This window comes from Zonotrichia albicollis, chromosome 8 (genome assembly GCF_047830755.1).
Source record: "Zonotrichia albicollis isolate bZonAlb1 chromosome 8, bZonAlb1.hap1, whole genome shotgun sequence".
Classification (NCBI taxonomy): domain Eukaryota; kingdom Metazoa; phylum Chordata; class Aves; order Passeriformes; family Passerellidae; genus Zonotrichia; species Zonotrichia albicollis.
Window position 1 is genome coordinate 21,697,669 of NC_133826.1, and position 26,744 is coordinate 21,724,412.

General features: G+C 39.8%; 1 long non-coding RNA gene across 4 annotated transcripts in view; it reads left to right on the forward strand.

The window, feature by feature from the left end:
- LOC113459279 (uncharacterized) overlaps nt 1–26,744 on the forward strand; it is a 161,509-nt gene that overhangs the window by 63,403 nt on the left and 71,362 nt on the right. For all 4 annotated transcript variants that reach the window (XR_012581389.1, XR_012581388.1, XR_012581390.1 and 1 more), the window contains 3 exons: nt 5,978–6,104; nt 7,323–7,632; nt 12,766–12,893. This is a non-coding gene — a long non-coding RNA (uncharacterized LOC113459279). The remainder of the gene's footprint in view (nt 1–5,977; nt 6,105–7,322; nt 7,633–12,765; nt 12,894–26,744) is intronic.

Below are 26,744 nucleotides of genomic sequence, written 5' to 3' on the forward strand. Positions count from 1 at the left end.
GTTCAGTTATCATCTGGGTTGCCCCTATTGTTGGTTAATGTATGAATAACAGCCTGCATTTCCCACCAGCGATCAGGTTTTACGGCAGGAATAAAGCAAGGTCAAAATAATATCTAATGTTTAGACAGCATGCTGGTAGCATCCCCGTCAGCAGACTATTCTTAAATAATAGCAACAAATTAGCATTAAAAGCTCTTCACAACAAGATGTGCTAAAACCATACTGGATGCTCAGTGACCTGTGCAAAGAAAATGTAATATGCTGCTTTCTAGTGCTCTCAGCCTCAGCTGCTGTAGTGTCAATTATGTCACTACAGCTTTTCAGAGGTGGAACCAACATGACTCAAGAAAATAAAACAAGAAAGAGAAAAGAAAAAAATAAACAAAAATAAACTCTGGAAGCAAGAAGAGAAAGGGTTGCAAGCAGAGAATGTTTTGCTCCAGTGCTGAGTTTGAAGGAGCTGCCCTCTTTAGCTCAATGGGAGCCAGCTTCCCTGCTGTGTTCTCTGAAGTGGCTCATTGCAGCACAGTAATATTATATCTTAATAAGCATAACACTCTGAACTGAGGCATATTTTTAAGTCAGACACATGGGAGGGAAACATATCAGAGAGGAGCTGTGTTATTTTTAATGGAGCATGTGTTTGTCTTGTAAGTGTGTCAGAAGAAAAGGAACAGGTCTCAGGTTTCTTCTCACCATGTCTAATGTAGGATGGGCACTCCAACTGCCTCTCTAAGTGACATCAGTGGTCTTTGATATTGCAAATGACACTTGATGGTCTGGACTACACTTGTACCTCACATTCAGTGACACTGAATACATATTGTGTGTTTCAGTGTTCCTTGAAGCTCTTCTTCAGACCAAGCTCTTTGAAAACCACAAAGACCAAGATAGTTTTCATTTGATAAAGAAGATTGTCAGAAGAGACTGTCCTTTTCCCAGCTTGGCACGGGTGGGTGGTACAGGTGATGGGGCAAATGTTCTGCAGGAAACATTTCCGTTTACATTCAGCTGGAAAGTGGATCTTGCAGCAGGGAATTGATAGCTGCCATGTGTACCATACTGCAGCCCATGCCACTCACCTCTCATTCTTAACATCAAAAACAGTATTAGAGTAAAAATGTTTGCAATGAAATTCCTAAGGAAATTTTACATTTCAATTAATATTGATAATGGGTTTTTTAATATGTTTTAGGTCAAGATGTACCATAAATCTATTTTCCACAGAGCACAGAAAATCTATACTTATTCTGTCTTTGTGGTATGACCGGATCTAGTCTTACATCCAGCAGCCAGCTGAGGCTGCTTGTCTATTATAGTCTCTTCCACCATTCCTGACAAATGAACAAATAACTAGATGCCCTGTGAAACATTTTAAATAGAACTGTCTCCTGAAAAAGCCGTTACTGACAGAGACAGGTTCGATCCAGATCAAGGGAACCTGCTGTGGAGTAGAGAAGATCAATAGTGGTAGCTGCCCTTTTTATTTCAGATTTTTTTTTTTAAGCTAAGCATAGGTAAAGATTATGATGACTAAAGTAAAGCAGAAAACAAGCAATCTATGAACTGAAGTGCATCCTTCTTATTAAACCTTATTGTGCTCTTAAAGCAGTAGCAGAAGCTGTTGCTATGAACTCTATCATGCAAGAGGCTTTCAAAACAGCATTTAAAACTATGTATTAGCTAGAAACCACTTTGCCCACAAATTCTGAAAGAGCTGAAAGTAGCTTTTGAAAAGGAACCAATGTATTTCATGGCAGAGTAAATTAGCTGCTATTTTTTACTTTTGAAGTATTTGATCCAGTAAAAATAAAATCCAGTACTGAACATAGTGTCTTAAATTAATTCTATTTAGAGTGCTTCTCTGCTGGTCACAACCTGGACCCTACAGCACCAACTGCCCCCCTTTCCTGCTGTGTCCTTTGGTATATGCACAAGGATTCCGTGTTTCCAACGCCAGCTGGAGGCGCTAAGGTCCCATTCTTATCTTTGGAAACAAGGCTTGTGGCCAGATCAAAAACATGATTGCTTTTATTTATTGTATACAAATAGCATCATCCACTCTGACTTTGCTTAGCAATGAAAATAGAACTTAAAAGAAAAGTCACCAAGCCCAAATCAGCTCAGCAATGAAAAACTATCCCCCAAAATTTGACAGATTTTAGGAAGCAAGGCTGACATTATAGACGCAATATTCTTAATAGCCTTTGGCCAAGTCCAGGAATTCAGTTTTGCAATATAATCAATCCTCTACAATCTACAAGTATTAAATTCATCATTAGAATGTTGTTTTCCCCTGCCCAAACCTTCCATGTAACAAGCAGCTCAGTAAGATGAAAGGCATTTGTTACTGAGAACAGCCTTAAGGAAAGCAAAAAGAGCAAATCTGGAAAACAGATTCACATTTTTCTGGAAATGGGTAGTATTCATAAAGCATTTAGCAAGTTCAAGGTCAACTTGCTCTCCTTCTGTATACTATTCATAACAGGCATTTGACAACTCAGTGACAGTCAATCTAGCAGTTGAACTGAATATATTGGGCCATCCAGTTTAAATAAAAACTAAATCTTCATTGTGAAATGAGCACAACAAACCCAAGAAGAGCAAAAGGCTTTCCTGTTTCTGAAATTCCAAATAAGATCAACAAATTACAAATGAGAGTATGTAGATCAAATTTTGATAAATAAGCAGATGTATGGATAAATGGCAAGAAATTACGATTCTTTACACCATGGTGATGTTGTCTTCTCACTTCAGTGAAATAGCAATCCTGAGCATTCCACAGATTTTTTTTTCAGTATACCATGTCTGCAAAATTATGTAACATCAATAAGATATTGACATTTTGCAGTTACAATTACTCTGAACTTGTCTTTTCAGTCTCTACAGAAGACCACCCTGGAATTCATCGCATATACACTTTTTCTCAATATGCTCTGGGATACAGTAAAAGGTATCTCCTAGTGGCTGTTGTCTTACTGGAAAGTGAGGAGATTACACTCATTGGATTGGAATAATGAGATTTCCATCTGACTTCAAAACTTGGTGAAAATAACAGCTCAGGGAGCCCCAGAGACATATGTTTTGGAAATCCTGGGGCTACTGAGTTTTGTTTCCATGCAAATTCTGAGGTTGGGTGCATTTTCAATTCTAATGCTTTTCTTTTTAGTTACTGTCACCATGGATCTTAGAGAACTTATTCTTTGTCATGTACATTCCAAAAAAAATGGATAAATATTATGTATACCTATCTTTTATAACAAATCCTTCTAACTAAAAAATAATCTTAATATGGGGTATGTTGAGGAGCCACAGTCCTAAACAACCAGCTCATACCGTTCCTCCATCACTTCCAAATGGCACAGATATTTCTAACAGTGAAAGTGCATCATATCACCAATTGCCTTTTCTCTTTCAGCAAGACATACAATGAAAATCAACTAGCAATTATTTTGTGGGTGGGTTCACAGATTAAAGATTGACTATAAATTGAGAGGGGTATCGAGTTCACAATATACTTGGTTCCTTTTTGGAAACCACTACCTGGTTTTGTTTTTAAAGCTGCCATGGGTTTTCAACAGGATTCTTACACTAAGCACTCAGTATCTTTCATCAGCCAGCACCCACTGAATGACTACCAGGGATGTCAGTGTCAAATTCCTCTGCAGACATCCAGCTGGACTCTCTACAGGGATTTATCTACAAGGGCTTGCTGCAGGAATGATGTTACTAACAGCTCCACCTTCCCTGCTTTGCATCTTTCAAATATCAGCTATAAATATTTTGAATATGCTCATTATTTAAAATTTTAGACCTCCTCGCCAATTTTGTCAGGTATTTTAGAAGGCTTTCTGCCTACAGTTATAATGTATGTCTGCAGTCCAGGAAGACAGCTGAAAGCACAATGGCTCTGCCTCTATATTTGGAAACATCTGCTGTTTCATTTCCATGATGCACAGTGACGTGCAGTTCTGAGAGGAAGAACAAGTCTGGCACAGGAGACATTAGTTTGTGGTTAAATAGTTTGATATTGAAATTAGGATTCCCTCTTATCTAACCCTCTGGTAGTACTCCTCCTTTGAGTAAAGGATGCTGAAATAGTTGCTCAATGGTCCTCCAACTGTTTATTGTGGAAATAAATCCCACCCCTAGTGAGGCAGCCTTTTCAGATATCAGCAATTGGCTTCCTCCACATCATTTTGTCATTCTTGAGAGAAGCATAAAGGCAATAAAGTGTGATATGGAATGAAAACAACTAAATTGACTTAGGAGGAGCTTTGGTTTGAGAAGTCTCTAGATTCAAGGTGAGATATTGAGGATGTGGGAGAAGATTTGCTATACTATAAGTTCTATGAAAAAATTGTGCCAAAACTCCATCATGTAAAAGCCTAGTTGCATGTTCAGGAGAAGTGCTCTTTGATGAGCTGGGAAAATCTGGCATTATTCTATTCTTTATGGTGGTTTATTGTTTTTAATACTCTGTCAAATAATTTGAGGAGAAAATTGTGTGAATAATCTTAGCAATGCTTTGTGGGTGGCTAAGGCAAATTAGAGCACTGGGTGCTATGGATAGTTTTGCCTCTTATCCTCAGCTGACCTAAAAAAGGGCCCTTCCATAGGTATTTCCATGGTGTACAACTATTACAACTATAATCACTCTTGGATCCAGGACATGGCTCTGTGGTCTGACCCAGCACCATTACACCTATGGACATTTGGTCCAGATAAAAGGCCAGGTTAAACCTTGCAGGGCTTCAGAATCAGGCCATGGGTTTCATTCTTCTCAACTTGATTACCAATGAAACATTTAAATTAGAGCCAGGAGGGAGCATGGGGCTTTAGGAGACCTGGGATAACACATCTGGGAAATGCTGTTTGGTATTCTTTGAGGCTGAGTCTCTTCTGAATGTGTCTGTCTGCAATAAGGCTGTTTATTGTACTGTCAGAAATTTTGGAGAATGTTAAAAAATTTTATTTTTGAGAAGCCTTCATACAAATTGTATTTAAAATTCCCTTGTGCATTCATTATATAGGAACTTTGTTATATGCTTTCTTTTAGAGGAATACAATTCTATTGGCCAGGAATTCCCAACTTAAAAAGACTGGGGCATGAAGAGCTGCCTTATTTCTACAGAGAGAACAAACTCTTTTTTTCCTCTCTTAAATTTAGAACTTGGTGGAGTCTTTCTTCAGCAAAACTAAGAAAGTGCACATTTTGATCTGACAGATTCAATATGATTTGTCGAATTTTCTGAATCTCTGCGATCAAAGCTACAAAGATCAAACTATTCCATCACTTGACCTGAAAGTAATACAATACAGTTTAATATAGCAACAATATTTTGCCCTAGATGTTATGTTAAAGCTGTCTATCAATAATTCAATTCTTATATAAAATATTCTTGCAAATAATATCCTGTACCTCAAGAACAAATGATCTGTGCAGATATATTTTCAAAGAATATCAGTCTCTCTGTTTATGCCAGTGAAGAGTGAAAGAAACCCAAGGGTGAGAAATAGAACAAGACAAGGTTTAGTGAAACATGTGGGCTTGGAAGGAAAAACTATGAACATTATGAGCGGTTGGACCTATAGCATGGAACATGTCTTAATAACTCTATTGTTTTTTTGTCTAATGTTTTAAATCAGCTTTCAATAGATAAAAAATTACAAAATAAACTTTCATGGCAAAATATCCTTAAGAATGCAAGAAATATAAAATAAGTACAGTGTGTAATGATAAAATGGGCTGTTCTAAAGCAAGGCTCCTAACCTGAGAGCAAAAAGTGCAAAAAAAAATTACTTAAATCTCAATTAGGATATACAAAAGAATCAATACATTAAAAAAAAAAAGAGAAATCTATGAATTTGCCCTGAGGTAAAATGCTAAGGTGATGGGAACAGCTTCTATTGTGAGATGATGATATTATACCCCTGCATTTATAAAAGAATATTTCATGATATTTTCTCTTTACAGGTTGTTTCAGGTTTCCTTACATTATTCAGAAACATTTTGCATCTTCACCTTCTAAACTGGTTGAAGAGGCATTGTCCAGCCATCTGAGAAGGCAGGAGTGACTGCTTATACCACTGATTTGTAAGAAGTATGTTTGGGTTTGGAGTGGTAAAAGTTATGTCCCAAGAATTGCAGCATTGCTATCCCACACTTCAATAAAATACGTTTTAAGTATCTAGAAATAATGAGATTGACTTCAAAGCTATGTTTTTGCAGTTTGGTGAATACATTTTGTATGTCTGTTCTTCCTGGCTGTATTGGTTTAGAAGTCACTTCCTAAATTTTTCTCACAGTCGTGAATAGAGTATTTTTATAAAACTCATACTGGATGATTTCACAGCCATGTGACTGTAGGAATTGATGTTTAAGGATGCCACAAGAAATTCAGATACTACAATAACTAAGTGCTAAGTGTACAGTTTTCTCACATGATTTTAAATGCCTCCCTGAAGGTGAAGGTTGAAAACACCTAAATTCTTCCTGCCAAGGCTGGTTCTGTTTCTTAGAGAGATCAGCTGTATCAGAATAAAATCTCCCCTCAGGCCATTTTTTTTTTTTAACAGCCAGATCACTTTAACCACCAACTCTGGCAGTAAAATGATTACTATCTGTATAAAGAACAGTGAAGTTAAGACCTTCTGGAGAAGAAGCTACCAAAGCTGTACTCTTGTCCTGCAGGGTTGTTTCAGTGGGGTTCTGCCCCAGGTATATCTTCAGGTGAGGAAATGGAAATTTATCCTAGTTCCTGAAAGCTAATACTGATAATATGTCTTTTTATCCAGACTCATTTGTCTCTCTAGAGATCACCAGCACTATTACTGATACCACAACTTGATATTGCTCTAGGCAGCTTGTCAGCTTTACTGATGCTAACAATTATGAATGAAGATTTTCATGTGGGCAGGAGACAAAAGGGAATATCACCTGAAAGTTTCTGAAAAGGGAGAATTATGGGACTGCCCCATAAGTGAGAGATAATATGTGGTCTCCAAGGGCCCCATCAAAATTTCCTGAGGAAGAGATGCAGAGCAAATAATCCCAGCACCAGATTATTTCTTTAAAGGGAAATAATCAATGTGTCAATGAAAATGTGTAGGCCAAATGTACCATTGAGTACAGATGAGCCCCCTTCTTATTCCAAATAATAATGGTATGTTTTTAGATTTATGGTGTTGCTCCTTTCCTTCTCCTGCTCCATCACTTCACTTTCCCTCTCCTACCCTGATGGCAGATAATACATAATCTATAAGATGTATTGGAGTGGATATGATGCTGAGATGGGATTTTTGTTTCTTCATTCTTTTAGTAAGGGAAGCTGAACAGACACATGGAGATGGATGGGTGAAGTGAAGTAGAATATTACTGAATAATCTTCAACCTTGAATGTGGAAAATGAGATACAGGATGCCTAATGTTTCATTGACATCCATGAAAAGAGACATGAAAACATCCAAACCTCTCTCAGTGGAAGAAAGTTAAGGGGACCACATGGAAAACCACAGCTCCAGTGAGAAGGGTGACCCTGGCAGGACAACAGGGATCCCATCCATGCACCTCTCCTTGTGTGGCCACATGGAGAGGCTGTGCCTGCTGCATCAAGAAGAAAATCACGTTTGGTGAGTTCTCACTGCAGTGCTTTCCTCCTGTTTCTGTGCAGGAGGTAATAGAGAACTCCACGTTTCTTAATTTCTGTAGTAATTTCATGATTATGTTTCCAAAAGAAAGGACGCCTTCTTATTTTCATAATTAACAGGAAATACATGTTATACATTAAATGTGACACAAGAGAGATGAATTATGCAGTAAATTCTGTGTGCTGATCAGCACAAAGCCCAAGGCACATTCAGCAGAGTTGCTGTGAAGATCTGTAATGAGTTTCAAGTACATCATTTCCTGATGGAGGGTAAGAAAACATCCATCAATGCTAATTTTCCCACAGTTTTTAGCTTTTTATGAATACTTTACAGCTTACAAAAAGATGAATTTCTAAAGTGCAACTTGAGGAAACTCTCTTAGTAATTAGAGAGTACTCCTAGCCAAAACTAATGAGGTCTGAACCTTAAACATGGGGATGGTTCAAAGTTGACAGCCCCAGCCTCCAATTTCTTCAAAAAGGTTAAATTAATTCCTCAAATCTGAACATGGATATTTTGTTTTCTAGTTGAATTTCAGACCAATCATTGTGCGTTCAAAAGTGCAGAATTTGGGTGTTGTTCCTGATTCTCTAGTAGTTTTGTACAGCATTAAGTAGTCTGAAAAAGCAAACTCCAATGAAATTGGGGCATTTTACACCAAGCTCAAGGATTTTGTGAAGTGATGCTGACTTTTAGTGGAGCACATGACCATGCACACAGCTCTGTTCTCTGCAACTTCTGTCAAGATGTTGCAACAGAGCCGTCCTGACATATTAGGAGTGAGAAAATGGATTTTAGATACTGACAAGGAGGGAGGGACAACTTTTCTGATTAGGCAGTTGTTCATCTTATATTGAGAATTATCTACTTGATTGCAGGCTTCAAAGAACACAAATATAATATCTGGGAATATTTTTCCTGCTGGTGTATGTTTTTTATTTAGTGAGAAAACATTAAATATATTCCACAGTTAATTAATAATAAGCGTTTATATGTTGTATAACTAACAAACATAAATATATTAAGTATAAAAAAATTATACCCACTATACCAAGTTACTTAACACATTAAAACTCTGGTGATTTTAGAGAATTTAAAGGTTATCAGGTCAAGAGTTGTGAAGAGCTTTGATATGTGAGGAGGGTAAAACTTTTTATTAAAACTCATCCTCAGTGGGAGCATCAGGTTGTTATTTTACTGCATGTGTCTCCTGCTTATGTCTTCAGTTATGTTAAGTGAAAACTCCCTCAGAGGAGATCACTACTCTTATTCAATCAGAAGTTAAAGGTTTTTTCCTGAGATAGAATTTAAAATCATTGTTCAGGTTTCTTAACAGAGACTACTTTCCAGCACCTGTCACTTGAATGAGAAGGCTTTTCTATATCCAGAGTAGATTTTATTTGATGAATCCCAGAATCAAAAGCCATAACCTGAACAGCCTCAGGGCTGGAGCCCGAACAGCTCCAAACAACATGATTTCTGATATATGTGAATAAATTGAAGCTGTGCTTACAGAATTTAGAGCCACTTGAATTCTGCAAGACAATTCTCACTCTTCAGTGTTACATCAGTTCCAAAGCAGAGCTTGTTTCAGTCATGTTTTTGTTAGCATTGACACTCATGGGAATGGGTTTTTGTTCACAAATGTGTTTCAAGGAAGAGCTGTACCTTCATGAGGTGCAGGTTTTCATGACCAGCATTACTGCAGAGACACATTCCTCCTCTCTGAAACATTTCAGCTATTCAAACAAGACAGAAATAATTCCCTGTGACTGTGTGATTAAGTTATAAAAGTAAACAATCACTCTGGGTTAATCTGGTTTCTACAAAGAAATTAAGTAATGAAATTTTTTTCACCCTAATTAAGCAGTGATCACTGTGAATATTCAGACAAAGCAGGATAGATTCTTTTATATGCTGTTATTAGCAAGAAATACTAATTTATTCTTGCTTAAGGTAGGCAAAAATAAGTTGTTGAGCTGTGGTATTAATAAAAAACTGTTTTGTGATCCAATAAGGGATGGGAATATAACACTGAATATTATTCACTTATCTTTGAAGCAAACAAAACTTTTGTAGTCTAATACTACACTCATTTCCGTGCTCAGTAGTTAGCATGCCAAGTGTTCACACTGGACCTTAAAATGAGTTAGAAAGCTCAGGAGTATATCAACATTTGCAGCATAAAACTGTCTTCTCTTTGATCATTCAAGCTTTCCATCACTCTAGGTGGTCCTAACTAATAAGGAACTGTGATCCTCTTCACTACTTGATTCCAGTAGCCACACAACAGACCACATGCAGTTAATGCTTGCCATTAGTGTTTCAGTCAAATACCAACACTTATCTACAGATTTATGATCCTTTTAATTACATATTTATAAATCATGTCACTATATGTATAGGAAAAAAACTGTCTCTTTTAAAGATTTGAAGATTCTGCATCTTTTTGTTTGGGATATTTTTTCTCTCAAGGCAAAAACCTGTGCAAGTTTTTTAATGTGATATGTGTTATTGAGCAGGGGCACTGCTCTACGTTCCACACAAACATGAACTATGAAAAATAGAATCTGGTTTTCTGCAGATATTTATATGAAGTTCTTTGTATAAGAATCTGGTTTACAAATCTGACATACCTGTGCAATGCCCAAACTGTCAGCATTCAATCCCATATCTGTGCTTCAGCAGCCCTTGTCTACCTGATTATGGATGCTGAGCACTAACAGCTCTACTCACTTTTTGTGCTGAGAATTCTGAAAAACATACCTGCAGAGAAGGAAGGGCAGCTCAGAATGAAATACATGTTCTGGTAACACTCTTTTCCCAGGCAGCTATTCTATAATGAGTTTAATATGGTTCTGATTCTTTGAACCATGTTGATTGCACACAGAACACCAGTTAATGTGTCCTGTGCCAGTAAAGGAGAAACTGTGGCAGTAGGATGAGAGTCCCATGGTGCAGGTACCAGGTGTGGGCAAAGGTATTTGTATGTCTTGTTTAGGTATTAGGGTTTAATGACAAATTAGAAGGGCTGATAATAACATTCTTGCAATGAAAATTCCTTCTGAATGGGGTTAAAAGCAGCTTTAACCAGGCAAATCCTCCCTAAATATCCATCTTGTGTATATATAGAAAAAAAGTCTGCTAAATTTGAGATTTTTGAGACTGAAGACATTGCTGAAGGGAAACTTTGTTTTGTAACTGATCTCTGTGAAACTTTAGGCTCTATCTTGCTTTGATTATATGTTGTTTGGCTGACCTCATAATCTTAGAAAATACACATTTGTGATTGAGTCATGGTCAGCTATGTAAGTTAAAGCAAGCCCTTGTAATGCATAAATAATTCCTATTGCAGAGGTTTATGATAGTAACCCCTTCTCCCCAAATCTTGTGCAGGCAGGAATTTATGCCACGATCTCCCCTGGATATAAATGATTTGCAGCTTGGAGATAAAGGACAGTAATTGGTTCCTGTTGTAGTGTCTACAGCACCCACTCCCAGACCACTTATTCCTATGGGATACCTGCTTAGGCTGGATTAGCTGACAGTGGGTTTTTCTGGGGATGAATGTCTCATACAGAGTGCCTGTAATCTGAAGCACTGAGCACTAATTGTAAGCACTACTAAGCTGAAAAAAAAGAAATAAAAAAATTGACCTTTTTAGTTTCATTGCCATACACAGTCTCATAATTCCACACACTGCTTAGAGTTAACCCCCCACTGGCAGTTATATGCTAGTGAAACATACAGATTTGAGACATTCATTTTTTCCATGTTAATATAGAAGTTTAAATTTTAAATAATTGTGAAAGATATTAACTTAAAAGAGGGAAGATATTTGCTTTGAGAGAGGAATAACACAATGGATTTGCTCTGAGCTGCCTGGGATCATTTAAAACCAATGAATTAAAAATCAGATAGTTGGTGAGGGCTATAATTTACACTACAGACGTGATAAAGCCTTTTGTGTTCCTATTTGCAAAGAAAGCATTAAACTACAGTGATATTTGATTTTTTTCTTCCCACCAGGGAGAAATGTGAAACTCAATTTTACCCCCAATTGGTAAGGTGCTAATTTGTCTGACAAGTTGTTGGAATCTCAGCATGTTTGAGGTATCCTTGATGTATCAACACCTTCATGCCGAATGAAGATGCCTTTAATGTGTAAATGTTTAGTACATATCCTTTATCTCATTAGCCAAGAACAATACAAACCACACACAGGCAAGAAGGGTCAGAAGCAAGCTCCAGTCAAAGAGAAAAATCTTTTATGTTCTAATTAAATGAGCAAACATTTGGAATACATCTCTTTTGCAAATAGTTTATCAAAAACTACACTTGAAATTCTCAGCCTCACTCGAGTTCTAAAGCCCTGACGAGTCTAATATCAAATGATATTAGATTGGAATCCAAGCACCATAACTGATGTCTCCAAGTTCTTCTTACTGCATGTAATATCACAAATGATTAAGATTAGTAGAAGAAAAGCAATTTTTAATAAACCCACCAAGATATGCTTCTTCAAACTATGTCTGTTAGTCTAAACCTTCATAAGTTATACATAAATTTAGAAATTTAGCTTCATTGACCCTTTTGTGGAAATGGAAAGTTTTCTAGGGATACCTGAGGAGTGCTGGGGAGGTGAAGTGAGTTCTTCACTGGGTGTCCTCTAATGGGACTTAGGTGGTTTTGAGATGAGAAAAGAGATGGCTCTGGCTGGGGATGTGGAGGATGTGTTCACACATACTCACAGGGTTCTCCACCCTGGCTCTGCTTCAGGGGGTGCCTCTTGCTCTCTCTGCACCAAAGCATAAGGTGAACTTGGGTCCACAGGCAGAAAAACAGAACTTCTGCTCATTTGGAGCCCTTGGAGGGGGACACCTGTCCTGCTCAGCCTTTACTCTGGTCCTGGCCAGCATTCCCTTCCCTGCAGGCCATGTGGGCACACTGGTCTGTGTGTGCAAACTTCTGGCTGCACATGAGAAATTAGGGACGCTCTTTTCATTACTGTATCTCCACATTACATTACATCGGTCACACGTTTGTCAGTTCAGTTGCAACTGAGCCCTGGCCCTGTGTATGGGTTCATTCCTTCTTTCTGCTTTTCTTTTCCAGAGGCTGATCCCTTTGAACTGCTGAAACCTGATGACTTGCAATCAATAGGCTGTGAAACAATAAGGTCAGCAGTGCGAAGATTCCGATTTTCTGCCTCTAAATGCAGACTGATGTGCTGGAACACTGAGGTGAGTCTGACCTGAGCTCATTGCCTCATAGAAGAATATGGAGTGGGAGGAAAAGGATTCAAAGTACCTGAGAGCTGTTAATACAGTGTCTGTCCTCTTCACATAGATAGCTGGGGGAAATGCACCATATAAACCTACAATAGATGTGACTGACAAGTGTCAGTTTCTTGTTAAATGTTAAGCACTGATGGACCCTGAGACTGGAATTCTAAGCCCCATGTGCTACCTTGCAACCCTGCAAAAATATCAAGAACATATACAAGCCCAGTCTTAAGATCAGTTTTTCCAATCAAGGTAAAGTAGGAGTTTAGGTTTAGGGTATATACATATATATATATATATATATATATACATATATATATATATATATATACATATATATATACACATATATATATATAGTTTGTTTGTTTGTATTTGTGTAGTTTTAAAAATACAAGAATATTATATTAATTGTTATCTGGGGAAATAGAAAGTTACAAGACTTGCATAAATGACAGAAGTGTTATAGGGTGACATGCTTTGATATGAAATGCAAGTTTGGACTCAGTTCCTGATGGACACTAAATTGAGGCTTCTCAGCTGGATCTCAAAATACAGCTGGTGTAGGAGCTTTAAACAATTTGGGAGATTTCTGTGCAGATGAACACATTACATGGGCCATACAGAAACTGGCATCACAGTTACCCTGCAGTCTAACCTGTCCCAAGTGGATCAATGCTGGCTCATAGATCAATTTAATTTGGTTTCCATGAGTAAAGCAAGACCTCACAGAGTCTCAATTGCACCCAAGTTTATGCTGCACTCCCAAAAGTAAACAAATACAAGGATGAGGCATTTAATTGGTGAAATGATGCAAAGGGAGAGATTTCCCCCAAATTTTGACAAACTGGCCTAAGTGTGATCCCAAAGAGCACTGAAATATTCAGATATCACACAGTTATATTCACATAAACATATTCTGCTGTTCTCTGACTAAATAACAGAGAATATATCTGTGAATATATTCACACATACACAAAAATAAGAGGGATTTGTCCAATACATGACTAGGCCTGGGCTAACAGCACCCCACTGAGAGCAGCAGGGGGTGCCTGGGTTAGTGGGTGAGTGGCAGAGCTGTGTTGGGATGGTTTCATGGGCCAGCCCACAGGCACTGCAGAGCCTGGCTTAGAAGGCACAGTGAGCTATTCACAGTCAAGAACATGCACAGATTACTTAGTCCTTACAGCCTTACAGAAAAAAAAAAGTTTTTTGACTAAAGCATTGAAGCTTCTTTTGTGCTTTGAGGCTGTCACCTCATGAGCAGTTTGTCTGAAATTACTGCTAGAGTGGTTACAGGAGTGTGGCAAGGATTCCAAGTTCACAACACAAACCCTGCATGAACCAACCACAGCAGCTGTGTGTTTCTGTGGCTGGCTGGTGAAAGCTCTCTGGATTAGTCAGCTTGTGTAAATACTCATGATCGTGAAGTTGCTGTAGGCTTTACATAACTTCAGTGTGTTGGTCTACAATTCATGTATCTACTACTAAAACAATTTCCTAAGTACTGTTAAATACTTTCCTTTTATTTGTGGCTGGAACTCAAATCCAACAAGCTGCAAGAATCAGCCAGTCTTGATGAGCTTCAATTTCTGCCTGAAATTGTTAGCTGGCATCAATTTGACAAAAAACCCTTATTGTAAATGAGGTTTTTAATTTGAGAGTGACCAAAACAGGTCACAGCAAGAAACAGGACAAATAAAGACAGAAAGAAAAGCCTAGGAAGACAGAGCAGGTATGTCAATATATTTTGCATGGACACTTTGACTTTCTTGCTATATTCATTTACGTTTTCACACAGTTTCATGTCACAGTAGAAGTAATCTTAGCAGGAGTAAAATTCTGTCACTGACATAAAACAACAGGGATGAGATTTACATATTTTGCTTCAATTTAGGAACCTGAACTGAAAGCAGTGAGACTTGGAGAAACATGAATATACTTGCAGATCTTGTGACTTTTCTGTTCGAACACAATTTTTCAATTCTACAGATAAAGCTCTGGTTTTCTTAAGGTAATGATCACAGAGAACTCATCTAATCCTAAGTGACAGAAGTAAATATTAGTTTCAGATCTGAATCCAGCCCTCAGATGCTGACATAATTCTTGGTGTTGATATTGCAAAAAATTGCAGGAGTGCATGTGCAGAATTGGGAAATCAGACCTGGGTCCTTGGAATTGCTCCTGGGCCATAAGCATATGCAAAGCAGAGCGCTGCTGGTTTCCTCTGGCTCATTTCTAGTTTTGGGATTCCAGTAGTTGATGCTAAATGCAAACCCCTCAGTGCTGACCCCTCCTACATTTCCATTTGCAGCTGCACATTCTGAATGCTGTGAGAGCAGATCTCAGAACACGGTGTGATCTGCAAACATATACATGATACATGAGCCATAGTAACTATTCAGGCTTGCAGTGGGAATCACAGAGAGCTCACAAAAAAGCTGTCTTTGGAAATGAAATTGTGAAGGTGTATGAAAAGATAAAAGAGTGCCTTGACTTCTGTAGAGCATTTTGCCCCCAATACCAAAATGCCACTGCCTACACATAGGCACAGAATTTATTGTCCCTATCTCTCATTAAAGATGTTTGCCTGCATACTGTTGGGATCAGCTGTAGCTGAGACAAAAATCACACTTATCTCAGATCCCTACTCTACCCCAGTGCTGCTGGGAAGGTCTGGCAAAGTCTCTATTTGTTTCTGGACATTTTCCATTGAAGCATCAATGGTGCAAGTTCAGGTAACAATTGTTTGCAATGCTGAAAATGCTGCCAGTGAGAGCTGGACAAGCTTTCCAGCTGCTCCACCTGTTATTCCTGTCAGGTTCCTGGCAGCCTCATGGGGTGCACTGGGATGTTCATGAGGCACTGGGTGCATGGTAGTGCTGGGACTCTGAGCAATGCTGCTCAACCCATGTTCTGCTCCTGGATGTGTCTTCTCAGCTCCTTGACACTGGATTACAAATCTCCTCTTCCACCTCTTTTCCTCTCCTATTGTACAGGCACGTGCATGTATTTAACATCAACTTCACTAACTGTAAGCCTTAGTACTATTGAATTTTCCTACCTTAAGGAAACTTATTCATGGTTAACTGAATCTTCAGCTGATTTAGAGCACTGCAATTCATTGACTCAGCATAGTTAAGACTATACCCCCTGGGTGGTGTTTTTCCCCCACAACAGTTCCCAGGGCACAGAGGGTCATTTTCAAGGCTTGTATCTATCTAAGGCATTTGAAGGTCAAGCCCAAGTGGTCTTTGGAACTGCTTCGAATCCTGAAATCAAATTCGTCCAAAGCTGGTATCTCCTGGTAAGGAAACAATCTGCTGGATGTGGATTAAACAGATGTCTGAATGAGTGGCCTATTTCTCTAGGGTTCGTCCTTGGGAGCAAACAGGGTGACTTTTGTACTCCTGGAGACGGGGTAAAGGGAAAATCTTTTTATTAGAGAAACCGATAAAAGATACCACAAATTTCACCCTGGCATAAAAAAAGGCTTCCTGGCAACTGAGGCAGAGCCTTACTAGTGTTGAACAGATCCACTGGTGATTTTAACTCACTTCAAACCGAAACTTCATGTGTGGGAGCAGTACTCCAAGTACAGGATTTTGTTTCCATTTTTCTAAGGGGAAACCTGGACAGAACTTAGGAGATAAACCAGAACCTGACCACTTGGCACTGATGCCAGATTTTTACAAGGTGATACTTTTCCTTAGGCATGTAAATGAAATAAGGCACAGCTAAAAGCTTCCACTACCCAGAGCTCCTCATGACACTTGTGCACAAGCCTCTTTCAAATCTCTAAAATTTCAGAACACTTTACAAAATTTTTGCCAATGGCCTATAAAGGCCAAAAGGGAGCTGGGAAAGAGCTGAGCCTGTGAGGAGCATACAGACCCTCCCTTCTCACTCCCCTCATTCTGTTCTGGTCCCCCTTGGCACAGAGGAACTGCTCTGGTTTCTCAGGGACAGCATTTGGTTGTTAAATTAATTTTTCACAGGGGCCTTTCCCTCTTTTCCAGGCTTCTTCAAAATGACAGGCAGAACCAAAATCCCATTCAATTAAAAGCAAGTAAAAAAGGGAGATGAACTCCTAGCAAACAAACAAAAACAGTTTGAAATTTTGACTTAAAAAGCACGGCAGTATTTTACCAGCAAGGACTGAATTCATTAACACTACCTTATTTGTGCTACCATTAAGAGTTTTTCACTGTTACTGTTCAAAAGCATTTTTAGAACCTGCTGTTTCACTGCTTTGAAATAGCTCTACCCAGGAGTGAATCTTTGCATTTATTTTCAAAACAATCAATTCTTCCACGTGCAAGTCTTCATGCAAGTCCAGTCTTCAAAGACAAAAAATACCAGGCTTCCTTATTCTAGACCACTTTCCTCTTCTATTCCTCATCTCCTCCCACATTTCCTTTCTTTATTTGTTGTCCAGCAGCAGTTCCTATGGGCATGTGCTGGGGTAACATGCACATGCATGCCCTTGTACACACACATGAATAGGCTCAAAAAATACAGATCAGTGCCTTTTAACTCCCCTATATTCTCAACTATTTTTGTTTCTCCATATCTTCTCCTCTTCTTTTTTCTATTTCCTGTCCTTTTCATCTGCCTACCTTCTCTGCTAGTATTTTATAATGCTGTTCATTGCTTTGATATTCTGAATCCAGGGTTTACTGCAGTCCTGAGCTGCTCTCATTGCCAGTGCATCTTGACACTGAGCACTGTCACTGCTTTTTGTGATGCCAGAGCCACAGGCAGAAGCCTGTGACATCCACAATATTATCCTTAAACCATTTTGACCCAAACAGGTCCAAATTTAGACTGTTATTTGAGTATGACAACTGAGACCTGATCTATAAGACCATTAAGAACATGCTGGATGTTGGAGCTGGGGTAAAAAACATGCTTTTGTTCTGAAAAGTGGGAGTCCCACCACAGCAGGCTCCTGTGGAAACACAAATTGAGGCGGGCTCAACCACCTCAGCACATTTGACAGCCATTTAAGCCTCTTTTTGTGACTTTAGCACACACGTGTTACACAGCTATGTGGGTTAATAATGTGAACAGACAAGAAACAAGAAACATTAATGCTGTGTCAACAGTGTAGTTCCCATCACTTCCTTGGCAATGCCCTGTGCACACTGACAATCTGACAAACATGTCCAGCTCAGGGGAAGGTTGCTGTCCTGAATGCTTCTGTACCTTTCAAACATGCTGGTTTACAGCTGCTGTCTCTATGCTGCAGCAACCTGCAAAAACATTGAAGAAATAATTTAGCGGGATTTAAATAAAGAATAGAAGAAAAATAAACGTGGAACACCTAAATGTAGCTGGGAAATGTCATCACAGCCCAAGGCAGGGGGTTTCGCACCCTCCCCCTTCTGAGTAGGGCATATGAGAGACTTCGGTAAGCGGCCGCACGTGTGGATGCCAAAGGTTTTTCTGGGGATTTTTCGGGGGGCTTGTGTGATAGCAGGTAATGTTTTCAAGTGAAGGTAACGAACTCGTGGTAAATTCTGAGGGAATGTTTTTTCCCTGCCTGCCGAGCAGAGGATCCAGGGAGCAGTAGCGCTGTCGGTAGCCTCTGGAAGCGGCAGCAGGAGGGAGGACAGCGCGGGTGGGAGGCAGCAATGGATCGCTCTCCCGGAGCGCCGCCGGCAGCGGGAGCCGCGGGCCCGCGGGCAGCGGCCTTGGCACCGCCTCGGCCGCCACCTCGCGGCCAGCGCCGGAACTGCGGCGGCGGCGGCCAGGACCGACCGCGGTTACCGCACCGCTGCCGGGGCCCGAGGCACGGAATCACCCAAACTGTGTCCTCTTCATTTCAACAGTGAGTTAAATCCCATTTAAATTTCATTTTAACAATGTGGGTACATTGCTCGTGCTGTTAGTAGGCCAGGATACTTTGACACCAGGTAGCGAGACTAAGTTAAAGCCTTATTTCTTAATCTCTTTTCTCATTCATTCCTCTCATACCAACCTGAGAAAGGTACTAAAAGTGGGAGGCAGGAACCCTGCGTGCATTTCTAAGGACAGGCTTTATTGCTTCGAAATGTTAAATAGAAAAACAAGTAAAATAACAAGCTACATCTGCTGCATCTCAGTTGTTAAACTGCTGCTGTCAGTCAGTGTAATTCCCACCAGCTAACAGTAAAAATGTTTTGAGATCCAAGCTCATACACACTTCAACAATAGTTACCTGACAGGAATTTTCTACTATGGAAGTATTTATTTCTCCACTCTTTTAGAATAATGAAAATGTTGATGTGCTACAAAGTCCTGTTATAAAGGGCACACTGTCAGGGATAGCAGTCACCAGAGCAGCTCTGTAAATTGTGCTGTACAGAGCAGGCATGTACAATACAACTGTTATATTTCATACTAAAAACCAGCTTATCACGACAGACAGGCAGCTTTAGTTTCTTAAAAAATACCATCAGACCAGACAGTGCTTGTAATTGGAAATTTAGTGTCTCCTAGTTCTTTGGCTAGTTAAGCTTTGTTCAGGCTGTACCCTGAGTAAACAAGGAGAAGGTTTTCTTTGGGCAATTGCAGAGCTAATGAGTGCCCAGCTTATGCTTAGCTCCATAGTCATTAAAAGCATCCAGCACAAACAGAGTCTGACAACTCCTCCGTTCCCAGCTCCAGAAGGCAACTGAAACCACAGCAGCCTTGAGTCACTTGAGCTGCATTTGCAAAGCAGCTGGACTGTGCAGAGGAGCTCTGCTGATCCAGGCTCTCCACCACCCTTCTGCCTGCAAAAGTCAGGCAGGGATGTGGTTTGGTTTCTGTGTGGAAGGGATCTGTAAGTGATTTGAAGGTTCAGAGTTCAGGGCTGGTTTGGAGAAACACCCATCGGGCTGCAATGCCTGCAGGGGAGCCGTCTGGTTTGGTGGGTATTTCTGGCATTTCACCTCCTGACTAAAGTGAGGAAAACTCACAGAAAGAAAGAATATGAAAAAATACATCCAGACACTTCTGAACATGGAAACAAGTTTTCTAATGTTTAGTCAAAGGTAGAAGTCAGTTCTTGTTTCACCCTGCCTCTTTGAATTAGAAAACATTCAGTGCAGTTTCCTTTCAAGTATTAGATAAGCTTCACAAATAGTTACCCAAGAATCAGAACCATGACTAATTCTTGTTCATTAGATGTGCAACATAAATAACTACTTGTTTCACTACTGATTAATTACAGTGAGATGCCTCCAGCTCTGTCACATGTGTCCAGATCTGCTTCCACACTGCCTCCTTCGAGTAAATCTGTGTCATCATTCTGCAGACTTTTGCCACTGAGAGGAAACAGAAAAACTGGGTGCCAAGGGCATCTGGCTCTGCAGCTCGGGCTCCTGGGGGTTTAAGAAGAGAAGGGGGTGATTTAAGAAGAGCTCCAGGGGGTGAGATACAGCCACTAGTTCTGTTACTGCCATAATACTCCCTCTCCAAGATACAATTCCCACATGGCTTTCCTAGGCCATCACGCTGCAAATATTTCTGGGAAGTTCTGTAATTTGCCTCAGCAGTATACACAAACATTCCTTAATGCATGACTTTCCTACTGTCTGCCTGCTTCCAGGATTTTGACTGGGTCACTGCATTGGTGCTGATGCATTCCCTGGGGCTGCACACGCGTTGCCACGCAGCCAAAGGCAGGGGAAACTTTGCTATTTCAGGTCGAGTTGATTACAGGTTTTTAACTGAAACACGTTTTTTTCTTTTCTTAAAGAAAACACTGAGTCACAAAAACTTAAACTTATCTTTTAAAAGGATTGATTTTGAGGGAAAAGTTTCCTAGATGGGGTGGTCTTTGTGTATACAGCAAAAAAGGAATTCTTCCATGACTGGGGCATTTGTGTGTGGGTGCCCTGTAGCCAGCAAAGTGCAGTGAGTTGTGAAATAACAGTCACTGAGTCTGAGAGGGAATCAAGCAGGGCAACAGTCTGGACCTACTTTGCAGAGCAGTTTCTAAGTCTTTGGGTTGTGGTGTCAGTATGCTCTGCCAATCAGTTTTGTAGAGCTAATTATAAGTTCAATGGGTCAGGGAGAAAACCTCCCAGGCCAGCATTTAGAACAGCTGGGTGAGATAGGACCAGTCACACATCCAAGCCAGACACAGGAATGACCTGTGCACAGATATCTCCCATGCAATGAGCCAAAGGGCAATGCTACTCTTTGTTCAGCATCACACACAGGCAAACTCAAAGGCCTCAACTCTTTACTTTTTGATGCAACATTCCTTGTATCTTTCTACCCCAATGTAACACAGATGAATAGACTTAAAAATGGGGATATCTATTTATAATGTCATTTTTCCCTGCCTCCATCTCACCTGCTTTTAAATGATCCTGCGCATTCCTGTGCATTGAAAGGACTAATTTTGTTTAATTTCAGAACTGAAGCTGGTGGTAACCAAGGATGGCCTGAAAGTAATTGTGTTAACAGAAAGTAGTGCTGTGAGGTCAGGGGAAAGTGCAGGACCTGAGTGCTCAAAATACCATCAGCTACGTCATGAAAACAGATGTGCTCTGTAGCTCCTTTCTGTGTGTGGGGAACAGGCTCAAGACCAGGGTCTGCTCTGAACAGCTCAGCAAAGGTTTTTGCCCTGTTCTTCTACTTTCTACCTTTCCTTTCAGGAGGAAACATAGTTGGTTTGGGTTTTTTTTTCCCTCTCCCCACTTGATTTTCTGGTCACTGTGGAAAACTCTCTGAAGTTAGTGTACAGAAATTCTGACTGGTTTAAAAAAACCCTAAACACCAAAGAGCCCAAACTGTCCTCATTTCCTCTATTTAAACCACATGTTGAATTATAACCATTTAAGTAGGAGGAAAACAAAAACATATTTCACTGGGTTTCAGGAAAGCTCTGAATGGATGGCATTTTTATCAAGGTTTTATGTGCCCTATCCAGACACCCAAAAAATTGTGCTGTACATCAGATTTAAAGTGAGCTGTTTTATTACATGTTCAGAAGTAACTGCATCAATGGCAGTGTGCACAGCTTGCAGTCCCTGCCTCAGGACTCATGGCTGAAGTTTGAGGTGAGTTTTTGGGTGGTGGAGAATGGCTGGTGAGGTCTCAAGGTTCAGAAGTGTTATTGGCTATTTCTAGTGTGTTTTAAAGCTGCACGGGATAAGCTCTTGAGCTTCAGGTGGCAGCAATACAAAATGCTCCTATGTTTTCTTATACACTCAAAATTAATGTGAGTTTGCCCACTAGTCTTCCTCTTGGGTTTGAGGCTGTCATTGTCCCCAAAAGGGACTACTTGCAGATGTACCTGTCTTTTGTTAATTCAGTTTTAATTCAAATCTAACCTCACGTACTGCAACTTTTACTTTTCCTAATAAAAAAATTACAGATAATATAACAAAGAACCAAGAAGAAAAAGTCTAGTTTGCAGAAAAAAAAGCTTCTTGGTGCCAGAAAAGCAAGGGAGTCTGACAGCCTAACTTGTGGTGCTCATTCTTGCATAGCTAAATTACTCAGTGAACAAATGTCTTGTTTTCTCTGTGACTCCACCTCTTTCGAGCATCCTGCCTGTCCCCACCCCTTACACTTGTCTGCATGTCTTAATGGCAGTATTCGTGCAGCTGGTAATTTATGTGTCTGAGAGATAAGATTTACACAGAGCCTTCCCTTCTTATATAGAAAATAAGTTATATAGAAAATTTGAGATTCAAGTATGTATGTGATTTGTCAGGTCCGACACTTCAACTTAAAACTTCATCTTCATCACTTCATCTTAAGGGCTGGACTTGAATGAGAGAAATTTTAAAAGGAATAATTTCAACTACAAATTAGTTCTTAGGTCCTCACTTTACACCTAGTTACAAAAGTTTGTCTTCAAAAGAAATGCAATGCCTGTTGTAACATAAGTGCAGAGTCATTTGGCTGTGAGTGGGGCAGTTTGGCGTTGTGCTCTGGAAGAACGACGGAGCCGATCCTGTTACTGAAATCTCCTTGATTCTCTTGGTGTCTGGTGTCATAAACACGAATTGTTAATTTCATATTACTCATAACAGGCACACTGTGAATGTTTGCAGAGTTTATAGGAGATCAGTTACAAATGTGATTATACCAGCCATTCCTCAGGACTGACACCAGTTTCAAATTAGAAGCTGATAGGCCTCACCTGCTCCAGAGTTCACTGGCAGGTCACCTTCTTGTCATTTTGGCTATTCCCCCATCAAAATGACACCTGTGTTCATAAAGGGACAGCAGGGACTCGAAGTTGTTAGAATTGTTGCAGAATAAGAATAAAATGTCATCTACTCCAATAATGTAGTGCTCAACTTTGGCCTTTCAGACAGCTTGATGCTTGCAGCCCCTGACAATGTTTCCAGCTACAAGAATAGCTGGATCCAAGGGTCAGCAGTTGTTCCCTCTTCTCCTCGTGGATGTGAGGCATTCAGCTCAGCCCAGGCCACAGGGCACTGACAACCCCAGAGAGAAGCAAAGAGCTTGTAAAGTGCCTTTGCTTTTCTTCATGCAGGACAATACATGTAGGTAAACAAACATTTCTTACAGAGGATGGCATTACACTTCCATATTTTTAAACACACCATGTGTGAAAAACAAAAGGTAAACATTGCTAAGCAACTGGATAAAAAAATGAAATTCTTTTTCAATTTGTTGAAGCCTATTTCTTCATAATAGAATATTTTTCACATTCACTCAATTTAATGGAATGGAGATAGCTAGATCAGTCCAATTCTAGTACCCTTAAATTTCTCGAAACTAGGAAAATAGACTGCATTTTCAAATACAGACTTTTTGATTACCTCTTATTTCTGTAATTAAAAAAAATAGAAATATCAGATCCCAACAGTGTCAGACTTTCCTGGTTAATGACTGGTGCTCTCTTGGATTCCAAGTGTAGTAAATAATTATCTAATGTATGTGTGCCAGCTATGGATCAGTTGTACAGCTGCCTTCTTAAGGCTTGGCTTTCCCAGGAAGTGAAGGAAATGTAGGTGTATATAATCCCACTGAAGTTGCCTGGCACACTGTGAGCAGAGAGACCGGTCTCTGAGCTGGGGGATGTTACAAGCTCTTGTAAGGCTGCTGGGAAAAGAGCACAAACATACTTGTTAAGAGAGAGGGTAGGCAGGGATAAAAAAAGATGTTGAATTACACTTTGCCAAATGAAGGGCTCAGGGCAGCCAAGGCAAATCTTTTTGTTTTCCTTTCCTTAAACGAGACCTTTATTTTTGGCCTTTTATTTGTGGCTAGCAGTGCTGTAAGGACATTCACTTATCATAGTTGCCATCATTCTCTGAAATCTGTCCTTGGCTTTATTTGCTGGTCCAAGAAATATAATAGTATTGGCATTTTATCTATATTAACTAAACATAAGACCAGATTCCTCATGGTGTAAATAAGCATGACTTCAGGAAAGCAATGCCGATTCAGGCCACCTGAGTGTCTGATTCTTAATAAAACAGGGACTACAAGAAAGTGCACAGAAGCAAACATTTGTTATAGAAACTCATGTCACCAACAAAGACTCCCCCCACAGCATTCAGCAGGGAAAAAAAATATAGCTAAGGTAGATTTACAGAAGCCACCACTTTTCTTTTAATGATTTGGATATTGATCATTTTTAATCTTCTTCTCAGAACAACCAGGAGATCTATTACAGCTTGAGCCAGCCATGAAAAGCAGGTCCGTTCTTTAACCTGCCCCAATTCACTTGGACATATTTTATATCTCCAGGGATTCAGCCACGAAGTCCATTAGAGCATCAGATGCAGTGAGGTCAAATCAATTGTCCATACTGCAGACAAGGTAACCATCATTTACTGTAATTCTCCCCCGTCATGGTAGAGGAGAGGAAAGGTTAAAAGCTGTATTACCATGAGGCTGTCTCATCTATCTTTCAGTATATTGGTAATACCTAAACATTGCTTAAAGAACTGAATGTACAATCTTAAATCTGGGCTAAACTGGATTTAATGGTTAGATTGTCAAATCAACAAATTTGCTAATGAATTTTTTCAGGCACCAGAAAAAATGAGCACTTTTAAAACAAAATGCAAAACTCTTTAAATATATCGTCATATCTGATGCAGCACATCTAATGCTATAATGGCTCATCTCAGGATGCCCTGAATGACTGATATTTATCCTTCCTCATATGTAGATATATTTACCTATGAAGTAATTTGCTGTCATCCCTTTAAGCTGGAGATGCTATGGCAGACCAAAAACAAAAGAGGAAGTAAATTCAGGATGTATATTTTGCACTGTAAATCAAGTCCTTATGTGTTTGCACTCCAGGATGGGCAATAATAATTGACTGAAGCAATCAATGCTGTGGGAAAACAAACGTGCAGGCCGTGTCGCATCTGAAGGTCAGGCCTGATGACACAGTAAGCACCTGAACTCTCACTGACTCCCGGGGAGCGGCGGGCGCCGAGCACCTCCCGGAGCTCTCCTGACAGCGACAGATTTACGCGGCCGCTGGCGCTGGGGTGAGGATGCTTCCCACTCCCAGCTCCCGCTGCCGGCTCTGCGCAGTCGTTTATTTCCATTACGGTGCCATGGCAGCTCTGACTCCCGCGCTCCGTGTGGTAACTGCAGGAAAGTGAGAGAAAAATGCCCTTCTGTGCCAGACTGTGTGTTCCTGCTCCTTGCGACCATTGCACCGTGGCCCTGACTAATGTCACAGGGGCTGCTGTGCATGCTGGGGACCCATGCTGACCCCTGTCCTACCTGGGAGAGCTCAAGCACCCTGGCCAGGCCCTTGTAGGAATCCTCTGTGAAGTGGAAAGTGACAATGAAGCTCAGATTTATTTACTTGCCTGTTTGCCTTTTCTAGGTTAATCTTTTCTCTTTCCCTGGATTTCTCTAATCCTGAGATATTTTTTTTTTTTAAAGTAAGTGATTGAATGAAGGAGCTATTGAAATTTCCCATATTTCAGAAATCTTTTCACAGCTGTAGAAATGAGTGAATGTATTCGTGTTTCAGAAGCTGCCTTGCTGAGCAAACATACCCAGGTATGGGAAATAGAGTCAAAGTAGTAAGAAGGTAATTAGGCACTGTTATTCTGGTATAAGTACATCAAATGTATTTCTGTGACCAACATACATTCATTATATTCTTCTTGGTAGAATATATGATGAATGTAGCAGGAGTGTAAGAGTTGGTGTAGGTTGCAAATTATTAAATATTTTATTATGAAGCCTGTTTTTAAGAACTTGGTAAGGTTTTAAAGCTCTGCACAGTAAATTCTAATTTCAGGTAATGTGGGTATTCGAGAACTGTAAAAAGAAACTAGCAAAATTTTGTGTGTGCAGAAGGAAAGATAAATGTGCTTTAGATTAGGTGTTACATACCATTCACTTAACTACTTTTCCTCTTCTGCTCATTCTTTTTATGGTTTACCTTAACACAGAGTCTGTGTGAGTCCTTTTCCTCAGTTTATGTTACACTATCAGCTCTGAATTCATCCTTCTGAATGTCTCTTCCCAGATCCTCTGCTAATGCTCACAAAAGTGCAGACTGGAATTGTCATTCAACAGAAGTAATGCCAGTATTTGAAAAATTAAGCACTAAATCAGGTAATGTTTGGTTCATATAGAACAAAATATTCTTTTAATATAGAAACTCAGAAATAAATAATGGGAATTTAAATCTAAGAAGAAATAAATTGATTCAAGTCTGGAAAGAAATAAAAGATTGGAAAGTTGCTTCACTTTGTAATAGCTCAAAAGTAGGGCTGCATGCAGCTTGCATGGTCTGTTGGGTTCCTTGTTCTGGAGCACTCTCAGATAACTCTCAGCTGAGTATCCCCTCTCTGCTGGCACTAT